Source organism: Alosa sapidissima, chromosome 4, assembly GCF_018492685.1.
Source record: "Alosa sapidissima isolate fAloSap1 chromosome 4, fAloSap1.pri, whole genome shotgun sequence".
In the NCBI taxonomy this organism is placed as follows: Eukaryota; Metazoa; Chordata; class Actinopteri; order Clupeiformes; family Clupeidae; genus Alosa; species Alosa sapidissima.
In genome coordinates, this window is record NC_055960.1 from 2,167,187 (window position 1) to 2,183,411 (window position 16,225).

Sequence of the window (16,225 nt, forward strand, 5' to 3'; positions counted from 1 at the left end):
AAAACTGCACGAAATTAAAAGTGTAGGATCATTATGACACCCTCCGAATGCATGCCAAGTTTTGTGTACTTTCGGTCAATGGGGGCCCTACAATAAAATAACTTATGTGTACATTTAGTGACGTACACCAACAAGGATTCCCGGGACACTGAAAGACCGGGGTACACAAAACTTGGTGGGCATGTACCCCCACATGGATAGCATGGAACCGTCATTTTTCGTTTTGATCTGCAGCCCCCCCGCTGGACTGGACCCCCCGAAAGGAGGGTAGGGCAGACACAGTTCTCTGTGGGCAGACACAGTTCTCTTTTATGGTATGTTGGTCTCAAGGGCCCACATCAACCTGGCTCATAATCACTCATTTGTGATTTGCACCCCCCCCCCCCCACCCCCCCGGTAAAAAATGAAAATGCAATATTATTCTGCTTTAATCGCCCCTATATTCAGTTAAGATGTTCAGAACTGCACCAAATTTTTTGTGTAGGATTGACCTGGCATTCTCTGGGGGTCTGGGGGTATGCCAAGTTTCGTAGAATTTCATCCATGGGGGGGGTCTAAAAAAATTAGGTTATGTGTACATTTAGTGACTGTACACTCATTGGCCTGTAAATGGCGGTGCACACATATAAACATGCACACACACAGGCACCCACATACTATCGGTATTAGAACGGCCGATACATAATTACAAATTCAGTAGGATCAAAAGAAAGCCAAAATAAATATTCATCATCATCATGGCTGCATTTTCAGTATTGGCGATAAGTAGTCGTTTGTCCACTAGATGGCGCATCGTTGCAGTGAGACGTAATTTTGTTGGAAGTTAAAAGTGGGTTGGGGAAAAACAATGGACACTTCCTACAAGGACTGTAATTTACCGCAGCGAACATCTAATAAGGACAGGACGATGTTCACATGAAGTGTAATTCCCATTTCTTCTTGAAGCCGAAATAAATCTGAGGATGTTTATCGGACATGCTTGGTTTTTACTGCAGGTACGTTAATCTTGTAATATCAATAAGGACCTAGGTAATGTTACCGTTAGCGTTGGTTGAGTGATGGAGGCCCATTTGATTGATTGCATTTGTAGAAAACTATAAATGCGGTTATACCAAGCAAATTGAGAGCAGCACTGTTTGTATCTTTCGACTGTCATTTATTGCACGTGCTACAAAATCATTCTGTGCAATGGAAGATTTACCAACGTTACACCGGTCTGATACAGTTTTGCCTATACATGCGTGAGACTCAGACGCCTGTTTATTTTGTTTTAAGTGCGTGCAGGGTGTGAGAGGGGAATCGATGTGCTTTGATTCCAGCTTGGTAGTTGTAGTCTGTGAAATTAAAAAGCACGTGTGTGTGAAGTATCCAAACAATGACACCTTCATTTCATTATGGCTGCTTTTAGCAACACACCTTAAGCTACTGTGTAGTGGGTCCCATTTAGAAGTGGCTACTTCATTCGCGCTTTCCTTGACTCATGGAGCTGCGTGAATGTTATTACAACTTTTCGCCACGATATGGCAGTTTAAGTCCGCTTGATACTGTAAGTCGTAAGCCATTGGTTTCCAAAGGAGATTTTATTTGTGTCGCCAGCATAGCCTATTGACAATTTATGTTGTAAATAGGCCTACCTTATAATCCTACCTGTAGCTTAGGGAAGCTAACAGCTTTCTATTAGGATCTAGTTTGTTAGTTACAGTTTTGTCATAACTCCCTAATGCATTTTTGCATTTAGAATAGCCAGAGCGTGTATATCTCAATCTGAAAATTAAACAATATCGGGTGCCTATGGACTAGGCTGGGTGAACCCAGCCTGATCTGCCCGTTATTTATTTTTTGATTTCTTAAAAGATTGAGCTTGGTCTGATGAAAGCCAGACTAGCCATGGACCTCAGTTACACAATGCAAGGGAACATGAATCAGCCTATATTTGCACGAACAATAACGGACAAAAGCTCTTCAACTTTGGCCCGTTAAAATGTGTATGAACAGTCTAGCGACGCATTTCAACAAGGCCCATTTGGACATGTCAGTTATTTGCACCACTGGTTAGATGTAAAACAGCATTTCGTTTCAGACTACTGTTACTTAATTTGTGCATTAACAATGACGTTTCAGACTACTGTTACTTAATTTGTGCATTGACAATAAAGTATTACATGAACTAAAGATGACTAAAATCTTATGTAGAAGAAGAAACATTCACAAAAAATCCATCCATCCAAAAATGACCTTTGTTTTTGATAGCTGTTGAAAACGGCATGGAACTGACAGAGATGTTTTTGTTTATAAATACATAAAAAAATAAAAAAAATAAATAAATAACATTATGCTGATACCTTTTGCTTTTCCCAAATACAATGTAGCCTACAGGTGTAAGTGACCTTTCATCAATCCAGTTGCAATGGATGAACTGTGATGAACTGCCCTACTTGTGATTGTTTAGAGATTTTAAAGGTTTTATAACAATGCTACATCTTCTTTGGCTATTCTACAATCTATTCACCTTTTCAGCACCAGTAGGCTACTTTCTGTGCAGCCGCATACACACACTCAGGCATGCCAAACAAGCATACACAAAAGTTTCAAGAATGGGGGATGGAGTAAAATATGGAGACAAATTGAAGTGTGATTTATTTTCGCGGAATGGATGTACAGGACTGAGCGGCGGTCATATTTTGTACCGCTATGCGGTACATCTAGTTTAGTCTAGAATGCCATGTATATGGCTAGGAAATACAGAGATGGGGGCATTGATTCTCGCAATTAGCAACTCCTGGCTCCAAACTCTCTGCCGCAAATACGCTCGGACCATATCCTGGTGCACTGGACTCCTCGTTTCCACCCTACACACTCTGGTGGCAGAGTAAATGCGGCGAACCTCCATCCCATGTCTCCCGGTGGGAACACACTGACGATGCCATGGCACAACCATCACCCTTCAAAGCTGCTCTAATAAATGCTAGATCCCTAGCTAATAAGAGCTTCATTTCAAATGACATTATAACTACTCGTCAACTGGACAACTGACCATGGTCAACAACGTTTTAAGCTTTATAGACTTTTTTTTACTTATCCCAATCAGTATCAGGCTCAATACATCAGAAGGGTCACACACTGGATCTAGTATTGTCATCTTATTTTCCTGTCTCACATCTTAATATTGCTGTGTCAGACCATTTCTTGGTAGAATTTGGTTATATATGGTCCTGCCCACACCCTTCTCTCCCTTCCCACCCATCTATAAACTCAGCTACAGCTTCACATTTCTTTATCTCATATCTCTGAAGACCTATCCACCTGCACTGACACTCTTGAGCTAGTTAATCTTTTCAACTCAGCCTGTTCTGGCACTTTGAAACTAAAACGTCCAAATGACTCCTTGGCTGAATGATTCCACCCACACCCTACGTCAAGCTTGTAGGCAGACGGAATGAAAATGGAAAAAAGACAAATTGCAGGTTTCATACAAAATCTTACAAGACCATTTAAAGATCTACCAACTTTCTGTAAAGGTGGCTAGGGCAGATTACTTTGCAAAAGTAATAAACAATGATGTGTCAAAGAGGTGTCAAAAAAGTGACATCCTCCCAGCTGTCTGAGGTCATCTCACATATTATATATACATATATCCCACCTATTGCCCCTCAAATGCTGTTCCATCACGCCTTTTGTCTGTAATCTGTCCCCTTATCTTAGCCATTCTAAATAGCTCTTTAGCAAATGGCGTTGTCCCTCCCAGTTTTAGACGTGCTACCATCCATGATCCATGATCCAGTGACCATAAGAATTACAGACATATCTCCAAGTTACCATTCATGTCTAAGATCCTGGAAAAAGTTGTTTTCTCACAGCTCTCATCATACCTGAACAATTTTAATATTTTTGACACATTTCAGTCTGGTTTTAGATCTTAGTACAGCACTGAATCTTCCTTGCTAAAAGTACATAACAACATTTTGCTGTGCACTGACTCTGGTTCGTGTGCCATTTTAGTCTTACTTGATCTTAGTGCTTCCTTTGATACAATTGACCGCCTCCTTTTAAAACGCCTGGAGAACAGAGTTGGCCTACAGGGCGCAATTATAAAATTTTTATTGTCCCTGCCTCAGTCATTGCAAGCGCCTCTGATTGATTAATCACCACTATGTGGATACTGTTTTTAGAATTGATTTAGATTAAGTGTTAGTATAATTTGTATTTTAGTATATTTAGCATATTCTTTATCTTCTACTGTCCTTATTGCTTAGTTGTGTTTTTATATTATATACTTTAATTACTCTTTCTGCTGTTAAAGAATGTGTTTGTGTTGTCTGTATGCTGCTGAGACCTTGAATTTCCCCTGGGGATCAATAAAGTATCTATCTATCTAACAAAACAGTAATGATTGTTGAACAATTGTTGTTGCCATGAGCTTTGCATAGAAGATGACGGGCTAAATTGCTAGTAAATCCGCTTAGCATCGTGACAATGCAGCGCAAATTTGTTCAAAACTGCTGCATTAAAGTTAACTGCTAAGTCTTATCACAACATAGTACATTGAGGAGACTAAACTAAGTTAAGTTATGCAATCAAGCAGTATCTCAAAGCTAACGTTAGAATACTGTTTGGATGCAAGTTTAGCATGCTTACTTACAACTGCTTGTCAATTTCGTTTCTCATTTCGTTACTAACCCTAACCCTAACCCTAGTAAAATTAACCTAGACCTTTGACCTCTAGGGTCACTGCAATTAGCAAAAATGCATTTTGCCTTTAACTTTTGACGTGCTAGACGTGAAACTTGCTTTGACAGCTTATGGCCATACGTCTGATTGCAGCATTGAGCTAACAGCATTTCGTTGCCATGGTTACTCCGGCCTATCTGCTTGGCCCCCTCATTGCTGCTTGCAGCTATATTTTTTTATTCCATCTTTACTTCATGTTTTAGTATGTAGTATTCTTTTTATTTACTATTTTAATTCCTATTTAACTTTTCTTTTATCTAATATTTTATTAATTATATGTTTTTTTTTATCTCTTTTGATCTTTGTCCCTAGTCTGGCTATCACCAGACCAAGCTCAGTCTTTTCAGATTGAACATAGGTCTGGGGAGTCTGCTATGTATTTTCTACTGCACAACAAGCATGGTCAACCAGCATAGTTCAAATGATGTACGCAATTGGTTAGACATTCAGACCATCGATCCGGGTGACGTACGTTTGCAGAGTAGCGCAAAAACTCCTGTCAGGAAACATGTCAACAAACATGTTGGTGGTTTGTTGCATTGACCAGCAGTCTACAGAAGCAGCAATGGCATCGAGCGATTTTTGCAGGTTGTGCAAAAAAAAAAAACATGAAAGTGAGTGCTATTTACACCCCCTCGATCGATTTGTTTGCTAACCTAAAGAACAGTCGTGAGAGAGACTTTGCTGTCGCTTCTCTATCGTCATTGTGTTAAACCCGCCAATAGCATGCCAGGTGGATAAGCCAGTTTGTGATTGGTCCCTGCAAAATTAACGGAATGGAACGGAATTAACGGAAGCAGGAGAGAAAGATGTACAGGTTTCCAGCCTGAGCTGCAGGGCGAAATCAAATCGCTGGCAGATCAGGCTGGGTTTACCGAGTCTACTTTGTCCCTACCTGGACCATTTTTTATATTGTCAACTCCTAACTGCCTCAACTATAAAGCACTTTGAGTCAACTGCTGTTGTTTTAAATTGTGCTATATAAATAAAATGACTTGACTTAGCTTGACTTGCTTACTTGTTATATTATAGATAGATAGATAGATAGATACTTTATTGATCCCCAGGGGAAATTCAAGAATTAGTATTATAATAATTATGCATTCATCTATCTGATTTAATCAATTGAATCATACATCAAAATAATTTAATTTCAAATTCAAAAACGGTTTCTAGGGCTGCCCTTTCTAATATACGTACATCTTCCCCTGAAAGACTATAGTTTTCAGCCAACTTCATGACAATATTGTTAGATCATTGTTAACAACTGATAAATAACACTTCAGGCTTCTAAGATCTAAGATGATTTGAAAATTATGCTTTTGTACTGAATGATAGCACCATGTTGGTGCCACTAAAGAAGTAGGCTCCTCAACCACAAATCAGACAAATGTTCATGAGAGCCTCAGCTTACCCTGGTTGGAGTCAATATGACAGACAGAAATGGCCTGCTCCTTTGTGCAAACAAAAACATACATTTCTTAGACAATATGTAAGACGCAGCCATTGTGAGATAAAAACGGAAGGGAGAGAGAGCAAGAAAAATAAAGAGGGGAGGGAAAGAGAGAGACAGGGAGAGAGCACTTCATTCCAAAAATAGCAAAAGCCTTGTTAAATATTTCAGGCACTCAGCAAGCAGCAGAAGGGAAAAAACTCTAATGCCACAAACAAAAAGAAGATGCCGACAGCAAACCATCAGGCACAACCTGAATTAGCATCATAAATATACAGTCTTCAAATTTACCAAAGTACCAAATATACACACACACACAAATATTATATTATATGTATTGTGGGTCTCATAGATGAAAACATAGAGTTCACTAATTTAAACCAAAATCATAGTTATATGTGGAATTGAGCAGAATTTGACCCCTTTGTGAAAAATACATTTGACAGTGTTGTGTATGTGAGTATAGGCTTTATCAGATGCTTGTATTCAAAGCATCTGATAAATGAATTCATGAACTCACACCTTTGGTATCAAATTATGTTCCGACCGCTTGATTAGCAGTAGCAGGGGATCACCAACAGTAAACAGTGGATCAGACATTGAAATAAAGAGTGCCCTTAATTGTTTTATTAGTGACTCAAATATAGATAGTTATTAATGATTTGCTTTAACTGGCAGGGTTATGGGTAGGCTATACTGTGGGCGGTGTTGCAATGTAGCCTCTCAAAACATTAATTTAGGATATATCATATCATATCATAATTTTAGTTTGGTTGGCATACCTTGCTATGTTTGGCATGGTTTAAAAAGTCAATATTGCAAATGTAGGCCTAGCCTCTCTTAAAATGTTCATTACATTTTTGGAAAACCTCTGATGTGGAGGCAGATATAATGCTCATTTATGAATTTGTCAAATTTGTACCCTACATTGGCTAAAATTACCTGTGCTTTGCCCATGTCCTGCGTACCAGCAGAGAACGGGTTCTTCTTGCAGATTAGAATTAAGACGGCACAGCAAAATCATCTTGGAGAGGAGAGAGTGATGCGGCTTAGGTGCATTGCAAGCTGCAAAGATACTATCAACACTGACAAAATCCCCCTGTCTTGATGTATAGGGGATGTCTATGTCTGAAAGAGTAGCAGGAGCTGTAACAGTACAGCTGAATCCCCAAGAGTAAAGAATAGTCTGGTGTGGCATACAGAGAACTTAGAGGCCGTTTACACGACACCGCCGGGTGGATTTTCTCTTACCGCTTTCACACCTTTACCGACTCCGGCAAGAAAAAACCTTGCGTGTACACACAGAGGTGTAACCGGCTAAATGTGCTGTAGTGCATATGCCAGACTAGTCGATGGCGCCGCTGTGCAGAGAAGCTTCACGACAATTTCGTGTGAATCGCGTAGAAGAAAATATTGTTGAAACAGTTTGTTAAGCCAGAGAATGTCTAATAAGTGCTCTGGTTAAGCCGTCGCATGAAATAAGGAGACTACAGACAATTCGGTTTTCAATTCAACTGTTAAACTAATAAAGTTCATTTTCAAGGTATGTGACTGCTATGTGAAATTTATATACTACTATAATACTTAGCCTACGCATTGCATTAGGTCTGAGCACCACTGGAGAAAACACTAACATGCAGTAAGCTAATGTTTAACTAAGTTAAGCTAACGTGTGCTTCTAACTTAGCCACTAAAGGCTGATAGGCTACATTGTGCACATAAATCATGACAGGGGAAAGAAAAACATTTTAATATGATAAATAAATGGTTTCCTTTGTTTTGACAAGCAACATGTCAGGTCGAGTGCCGTGGCTGAGTTGAGAGGTGGGGTTATGATGTCGTCATAAAGTTGCCGGCTTCGCACCTACAGGCGTCTACACGGCGAAAGTTAGCCGGCGGTTTCAAAAGCTATCGGTTTCAGTCTCCTAAACTGCCGGCGTCGTGTACATGCAAGGCGTAACCGTTAACAAAACCTCACCGGTTTCACAAAAACCGGCGTCGTGTGCATGGCCCCTTAGTTGTGAAGTATACTAAACAAAGTTTTTTTCGCACCAAATCTGTGAGCATTGCCTTCACCAAGATAATCCATTCACCTGACACGTGTGACATATCAAAAGATGCTGATTAAAAAGCATCTAAAATGTGCAGATTTATCACAAAACACAATGCCACTGATGTCACCAGTTTTGAGGGAGCATGAAACTGGCTTGCAGATTTCAGGGATAATCACCATAGTGGTGTCCTGGACAGAATACAGGTGAAGTTCCCACTAATTCTTTACCATATTTGTGAACAAATACCAGTAAATAATTACTGCATCATTAATGCATCTTGACATGAGCTTTGAGAAAAGGTGTCACTCACTCACATGCATAAAGAGATAAAGAGGACAAGTGACACAAACTGAGATGGGGAATGGGCAAGAGGTGGTCTTGCAAGAGAAGCGACACCATTATCAGTCAGTAAGCCAAAAAGAGGGTATTGTGAGGGGAAGTAAGAGAAAATAAACAGTATTGATTTTACATCAGGATAGAGCTTATTTTCCTACTAAAGGACTACTGGGCCACCCTGGCATATTTTTCAAGTACGATGCCGTGTTATAGGCATCTTCAAGGCCCTTCCCAGTTTTTTTTCTTGCTGGCTGATTCTCGTTCCTGAAAAGCAACTCCCTCACTTTCTTGTTATATCTGTGGGGTCATATCAAGATATTGAATTCTCTCCTGATTCTTTCACTTGCTCTCTCTTCGCTCAGTTTTCCATGTGCTGTTTTGCTGGTAGGTGGCGTGAAAACAGAGGATACGTTTCTCTCTGTCCATTTCCCAGCATGCCGTGTTGGCTTCAGCTTTTGCTGATCTTTATGCCAAGGATGCAGTGCTGGTGATACAAAGCTAGCCCTTGTGAGGAGTGAGAATGAGAGCAGAGGACTTTGCACAGTAGCAGCTCTGTCAACAAATGAATCCAAATGCATGGATGAATGTGTATGCCCCCACGCAAACCCCTACTCCTGTCTGCCTAACATTCTTTGTATGTACAACTATGGCCTTTTATTTTGTTGTCCCAGAAGCCAAACTGTGCTTTGCCCCAAAATGCCAGATGAAATCTACTTAGTGGGACTACTATTAATGTTCATTCTATGTAATAAAAGACAGAGGGAAAATGCAAAGAAATGCATACTGTTCAGTTGTATGCAAAGGTTTTCTACTAAGGTGCGCTGTGAATAAATACGATAAAATGTTAGAGAATTTAACACAGAAGAACTTGTGAAAAAAGGTGAACCATAGAACTCTTCAGACTTCCACTGACATACATACTAAAGGACATTGTGCACCCACACATGCACTTGTGTGTAACCAACTTCTTTACCTTTGAGGGGTGTTTTCTTTTATGTTAGGCTATTTGTGTGTTTTAATTATGTCAGTTCAGAGATGCTTGTAATCCAGCAGAAACTCGATGTCAGTACATAAGTTATTCTGATTGTTTCCCAATAAACAGTGTCTTAGCTTTCCAAAGAGGTCAATCATTTGATTATAGGCAAACTAGGTGGGAACTAGCCTTTGAAGCAGGCACTGTGCAATGTCAGGCACCTATGTACTAATCACAAAGTCAAGCATATTTATTTTCAAATCTCGAAAATATATTTACAAAGACACGTTTATTTATATAAATTTGTTTATTTGTATGTCACATTTTATATTTGTATTTTGTATTTGGATATTTATAAATGTATGTATATATATCCTTTTATATATATTTAACCCCTTTTGACCCCGATTGACGCAAAGTGCGTCAAAAAACACACCCTTTCTTCTCTGTTACATTGCTCCAGAACTGTTCATCGCAGCGAGATGAAACCTTTATTGCATGACAGAGCAGAAGTGGGGCTTTCCAAAGAGACTACACACTTGTCTGTACGATCAAGTATGAAAATAAAAAAAAAATCATGAAATTAAATCAAATTGCATCATATTTACAGTCTATGCTTCTCCGTGTTCACCTGCGCACCCATTACTCTCGTTTGAATTACTCGCGAAAGAGGAGACAGAGAGCTATCATTTGATACGAAGTACATCATTCTGGGTTATAAAACAGACGAAGTGACAGCAAAATAATAACTTCATATAGCTGGACTTACCCCACATTTTTGTCTGTTCTTGTGGCAAAGCATGTTTATAATCCAACGCTATTGTGTGTTTCTCTATAACAAAGCATGTTCATAATCCGGTTTTGAGATCCTAGCAAATTCCTGCATGGCATCCAATTCAAGGCTCACATTGCATCCCAATTTGTTCAACAAAGAAACACCTTTTTTGCCTTTACTTTGTTCATGGCAATCCAGTAAAAAGTTGAGAATCATTATGAGTGCATAGTCACGCAGGCTAACACGCAACCTCGGGTTAAGTCAGGTCAGATCAGTTCGAGTCACAGATATGGAGTGCAGAAAGGTAATTTTTCATCATTAAATAAAAAATGGCATTTATTTCCGTAAATCACACACCACATATTTCTGTACATTGCTCAGCCCCAGAGTATCCCTCCAACATTGCAATTATATTGCCCGATTCAGGACAGTCTACCCTACACACACATGAAATGCATGTAGAGCTATGAAGCTTGCTGTGGTGAGATACATGTCGAAATATAAGAATTTTTATAATACGCTTTTTATATTTTAATTCTTTAAAAATCTAAATAAAATCAAATCAATGTTAGTACTAATGCATGGAATGATGGCAGATCTGGATAGCCTAGACTCTGCTGAAAAAAAAAAAAACAATATATAATATGTGTGTGTGGCACTTACAATGACCAGAATAAATCCTTATGAATAAAGGTAGTGAAAATGCCCTTAAAACAGCTTAGGGTTCTAAGGGTTAAATCATTTTGAGACAATCCTCACTCCATAGATCAGTGGTGGTAGATCGGTTGCCTTATGGTCTATGGTTCTGCGGTCGGGCCCTTCTCAAATAAAATGTAAAAGCAGATATAGCCATAGCCTGCATTATGTTCATGAGCAATAGCCATCAGGCAAAGCACAACATTGATGCTTACAATTTTTTTTTTTTCTGAATTAAGTAATTAATTCAGAAAAAAAAACATGCCCTCTGTTTTCTGACCTAACGGGTTAATTATCTGTCTTTTTCTGATTTTTCTGAATCAACAAGACAATTAACTCATTAACTCATTAATTAAAATAACTGAAAAGTGTATGGCATGACTTTTAATATGGCCTCACACTCCACACTTAAAATATTGGATTACACTCCACACTGGAGAGAACTATGCAATGAACTAAAAAATGCACATCAGATGTTGATCATATGTCACAGCCAATCAAGGAGAAAACCCAGGTAAAGTGCCACAAGATTCTAAAGATGTGTAATCAATACATAAGAGCTAACAAAGCCTAGGTCAAATGGCTATTAAAGATAGGATTTCTGTGATAGAGACAGAACACATTGAGTCTTTTGCTGATAGTGGCATCTCCAGACATCTTCAAATCACAATTGGACGTAGCCTAACTGTTAGGCCTACTAACTTTCCTGTAGGCTATCAGCTTTATTATGATAACAACAAACATGCCTTTACCAATGAGTCTTATTCATGCACATTTGTTCAAAATCACGGGTAACGGGCGCACATAAGCACGATTAGGCCTATATACTACATAAGGAATCGACAAATTGACTGTTGAAAAATGTCCTGTGACTGAAATTCTATCTCTTAACGGCAATTGATATGGACACTGTCGCGGTCTTTATAGCAGTTTACCGAATTTGTGAAGAAATTTGCTTAGGCTAATTGACACGGATTTCCTAGGACTTGTTTAACCCTACCCGTGGTCCTTCACAGCCGTATAGGCGTTTTCATTCGTTACCCATAAATGGATACTGGGTGTTTAAAATATTATGAGAATAGCCTATTACTTATTCGTGCTTGTTCCGTTTCTGTAGGCTACGATTATTTGAATCATGGTAATTAAGTTCTGGCTTGTGTGGCTTTGCTGAGCATCCTCCATGTCATTAGCCTATTTCACTGGACATTGCCTATAGCCTCTCTGTAAACCCAGATGATCAGTAGCATGACAGGCATTGAAGCCTATGACTACATCACTCGCCACTCTCGAGACGGCTATAGCCTAAGATTAAAGAGAGGAGAAATAAGTCATTGAATTATGGATTAATAATAAACTCTTAGGCCTACCTTATTATCGCTGTCTTGAATGGCACACTCTTAACATACACGTCCGTATTATAATAACATATCCTCAGCTGATTGCATCATTGTCCATGCAAACCTTGTACTGTAGCAAAAAAAAAAACCGATTTCAGTGTAATAACAAGCCGAGTGGATAAGGCAGCGCCTGAGCGAGGAGGGGGAGGGAGGCAGAGGAGGCAGCAAGGGATGCAGACGTAGGACTACCTCTTTTCACTGTCTATGAGCTCCATCCGATTGCAAGAGGCTAAGGAAAAACAATGCACTGTGGGTAAGGGCATTTTGACAGCTCACTGCGACCTGGCCATGGTTAGCAGATGTGGTAAAATGTATCCTGATATTGCCAAGGTTGCGCGTCTTTTAGCGCTTTAGTCTCACCACCTCAACTACATGCACATCAAACCAGTTTGGTTTGTATGGTTAGCCTATTGCAAATGTCGTCACCGCTATGTGTTCCTGTTGCCTAGCCAATCTTGACAAGTCATTTTCTAAAATTAGCCTATGGCTCACTAAAAGTAGATTTTGGATAGTCAACCTAACACCACCCACTAGTAAGCCTGCGTGGTCATAGGCTACATTGTGACAAATTGCATTGTGATATATTAATGTTTTGCAGTATATCCAGCAGCCTACAGAAAAGAGAGAGAACTGAAATAAAAAATAGGCACACTGATTGTGCATAACTATGGTAACAGGTCACATGCAGTTAGATATATCAATATGCCACATTGGTAAGTTTGCTGGTTGAAAAAGGTTAGCCTATCGATATTTACAGGACAATGAAAATGCTACATGCAGACTGAGCGGGTGCATTTAAATACAGATTTGTCACCCTCTAGTGGTATCTCAGCGCACATAAAAGGACATAGGCTATATGACCTATTATTAAACTGAAGTGAGTCCATGCCTGTGCAATAATGATTCAAAATTCATATTTTGACTATTGAAAATATAGGCCTCAAAGTAGGTCTAAACAAAATACAAAAGTGAATACACCTGTGATCACTAAAGTTAGAAAACCTGTAGTCACTGAAACAAAAATGTGATTTAGATAGATAGATAAATAGATAGATAGATAGATAGATAGATAGATAAATAGATACTTTATTGATCCCCAAGGGGATTTCTGGCCTTATTGCATGAACATGTTTATAAAATGACCAAGGTCTTACTGATTGTTACTGAGCATCTCTTACTGAGATGCTATAGTGTGGACCCTAAATATTGCTGAAAGGTTTGCTAGAACTAGGCTACTAGATCAGGTCAGTTAGTGGTGCCCAGAGTTAAAACCAAGGAAAGCGGAATAGTATTTAGCCAATATGGTGGAATCAGCTTCCTATTGACATCAGACCTGCCCAACCTGATTTAAAAACAAATAAAAAAAACATATGGCTATATGTAACTTTATGAAGTAACTGTTTTCTAGCTATAGGCCAAAGGTAGGAAATTATGTCTAGTGCTTCACTGGATATATTGTGATGTGAAGGCTGCATTGCTACCAGATTCTTTGGACACATGGGGGCATTGGAAGTGACAAATTTCAATTTCTCAAGACAATATAAAGGTTTGTAGAGACTGATAATGTAATAATTTTCAAATAATGTTAACTCCCAATAATGTAATAAAAATCCCCTCATAATTCCAAAAAAAACATGTAATAAAATGTGATAATGTAATAAAGTGCGTTTTCCAATAATGTAATAATCTCTGTACTGATAATGTAACAAATTATTACATGAACGAGAGGCTACTACATTATCAGGTTAACCTTTTGTAGAACATAATCATATTTTTGTAGAAACTAATAACTTTGGCCAATGCTGTAGTAACAAAGCAACAAAACAAAACAAGCAACAAAACAAGCAACAAAACATTTATTGGGGGCCAAGTTGTGAAGCTGTGTAGGCAACTACCCACTATTTTCAGCCTATTGTCATCATTACTGTCTGTCATTGTCATTGTTATTATGAATGTCCTTACTCATCTTCTTACTTCCTCTGACACAGGATTCTATGGCCATCGCTATATCCGTATTGTAAAAGGTTTAGAAACTGGGCATCCCAGGTAACACTCATAAGGGGCCTGTGTGGGTTGGTTGTGGGCTGACGAGTGGGGCCCATCTGGGCTAGCCAGCTGGGGCCCAGCTAATTTTGTCCTCAGTTGCCATGGTGGCCCTATGGGGTTAGCCCAGATGTGGCTGATGATGGGCCCTTTATGGACTTCATGTAGGCCTACATGAAGTCCATAAAGGGCCCTGGGTTACCATGTAGGTAACCCAGGGATAACCCACCTAAGCATTAGTTACTAAGCCCAAAATTAGTTGCTAATGTTAAATAAATATAATAAATAGGTACATACATATGAATAAATATAATAAATAATTAAATAGAAATATCCAGAAGGAAATAAGATTATAAGTATGTTTTTTCTAGTCAACAGGAAGTAATAGTGTAGACACAGTATGAAAGGAACTTTCGGCGTAAATCAAGAGATGGAAATGGAGTAAATCAATGGCCATTATGGAAATGATTTTACCTATCTTTACCAATCTTTGCTATCATCTTTTTCATCCACTGTTACACTTGCAAAAAAAGGCATTCTATCAGAGCAAGATTGACAGCGCCACTGACAGTGGAAAACTTTTTTCCACTTTCAAGTCTCTTCTCAATCCTTCACCACCACCATCAGCTACTTCACTGTCAGCAGATGACTTCATAACTAATTCAGCTATCCAGCAAGCTAAACAACTCCATACAATAAGTCCCAGACACCGAGGGTGAAGATGACTCTTTAGGACTCTTTATGGAAAATTGTGAAACTGAAATACAGATACATAAACATACAGTAAATACATGGCAATATGGATCTTACAAATAAAAGCTTTGGCTCAGGTGCAATCAATATAAAAGCTATCAGAAACTAGCAGGACAACAAACTGGTTAGCTATAACTCTAGCTGGACATCATAATGCTATTCTTAATCTAATTTGTCTTGTCATTTACTTTGAGAACATTTACTTACAGAGAATGCCTTCAAACAGCTACACAGAAGGAGGAGCACAACAACAAACTTCCATGCTGCTTTTAACCATGCTGTCATGCTGACCAACTTTCTTCTTTCTCAGACTTCCTGCAGCTACAGTGCAGAGTGTAAACAATAGACAAAATGAAAGTCCCTACATACCCGAACATGTGAACTGCTGGCAGAGGCCAGAACACTCCCCGTCTGGTATCTTTAGAGATACGATAACACATTAAAATTACACCTTACTCTGGGGATACTAGACACTAGTCAGTGTTTCCCATACATTATTTGTGGCGGCCCACCACAATATCAACACTGACCACCACACAATGATTTTCCAGGTTGTACTAAATTGTGCTTAAAGCTGGTTAGCATCATAACCACGCCGTGCTAATTTGTTAAAAACTGTTGCATTCAAGTTAATTCTGCAAACCTACCACCACAAATATAATTCAATTCTGTGGGAAACACTGCTAGTTCTGAAATAGGTCTGTAATAGTTCTTCGTTGACCCTTGCTGAACAACTTTGATTTCAGCCTTTCTTATCAGTCCATCTTGGCTTGGGACTGTCTTAACCCTTTAGGCGCCAGAGGTTTTTTTCTGAAACGATCAATTTTGACATCTTCATTTCAAAAGGCTATATCTTAAAAGTGATAAGAGATAGAGACTTTCTGTAAATTAGAGAAATATGAAGGATGACCCAAAGTTTATGTAGAGATTAAATGTTTATATCTAATTTGCATATAATGACGTCATATGGTGGCGGCCATCTTGGAATATAAAATTTTCATGAAAAGTCGCATGTTT

The 16,225-nt window shown here is 38.9% G+C and overlaps 1 protein-coding gene across 4 annotated transcripts in view; it reads right to left on the minus strand.

Annotated features, from left to right (window-relative positions):
• Nucleotides 1–12,786, minus strand: part of pcbp4 (poly(rC) binding protein 4) — a 129,920-nt gene extending 117,134 nt beyond the window's left edge. For 2 of the 4 annotated variants that reach the window (XM_042088902.1, XM_042088899.1), the window contains exon 1: nt 12,383–12,782. The gene's annotated coding sequence lies outside the window, so the exon portion shown is untranslated. Of the gene's footprint in view, nt 1–12,382 lie in introns of all 4 variants that reach the window. The other 2 variants (XM_042088901.1, XM_042088903.1) reach the window with 2 other exon arrangements.
• Between the last annotated feature and the right edge of the window lie 3,439 nt (nt 12,787–16,225).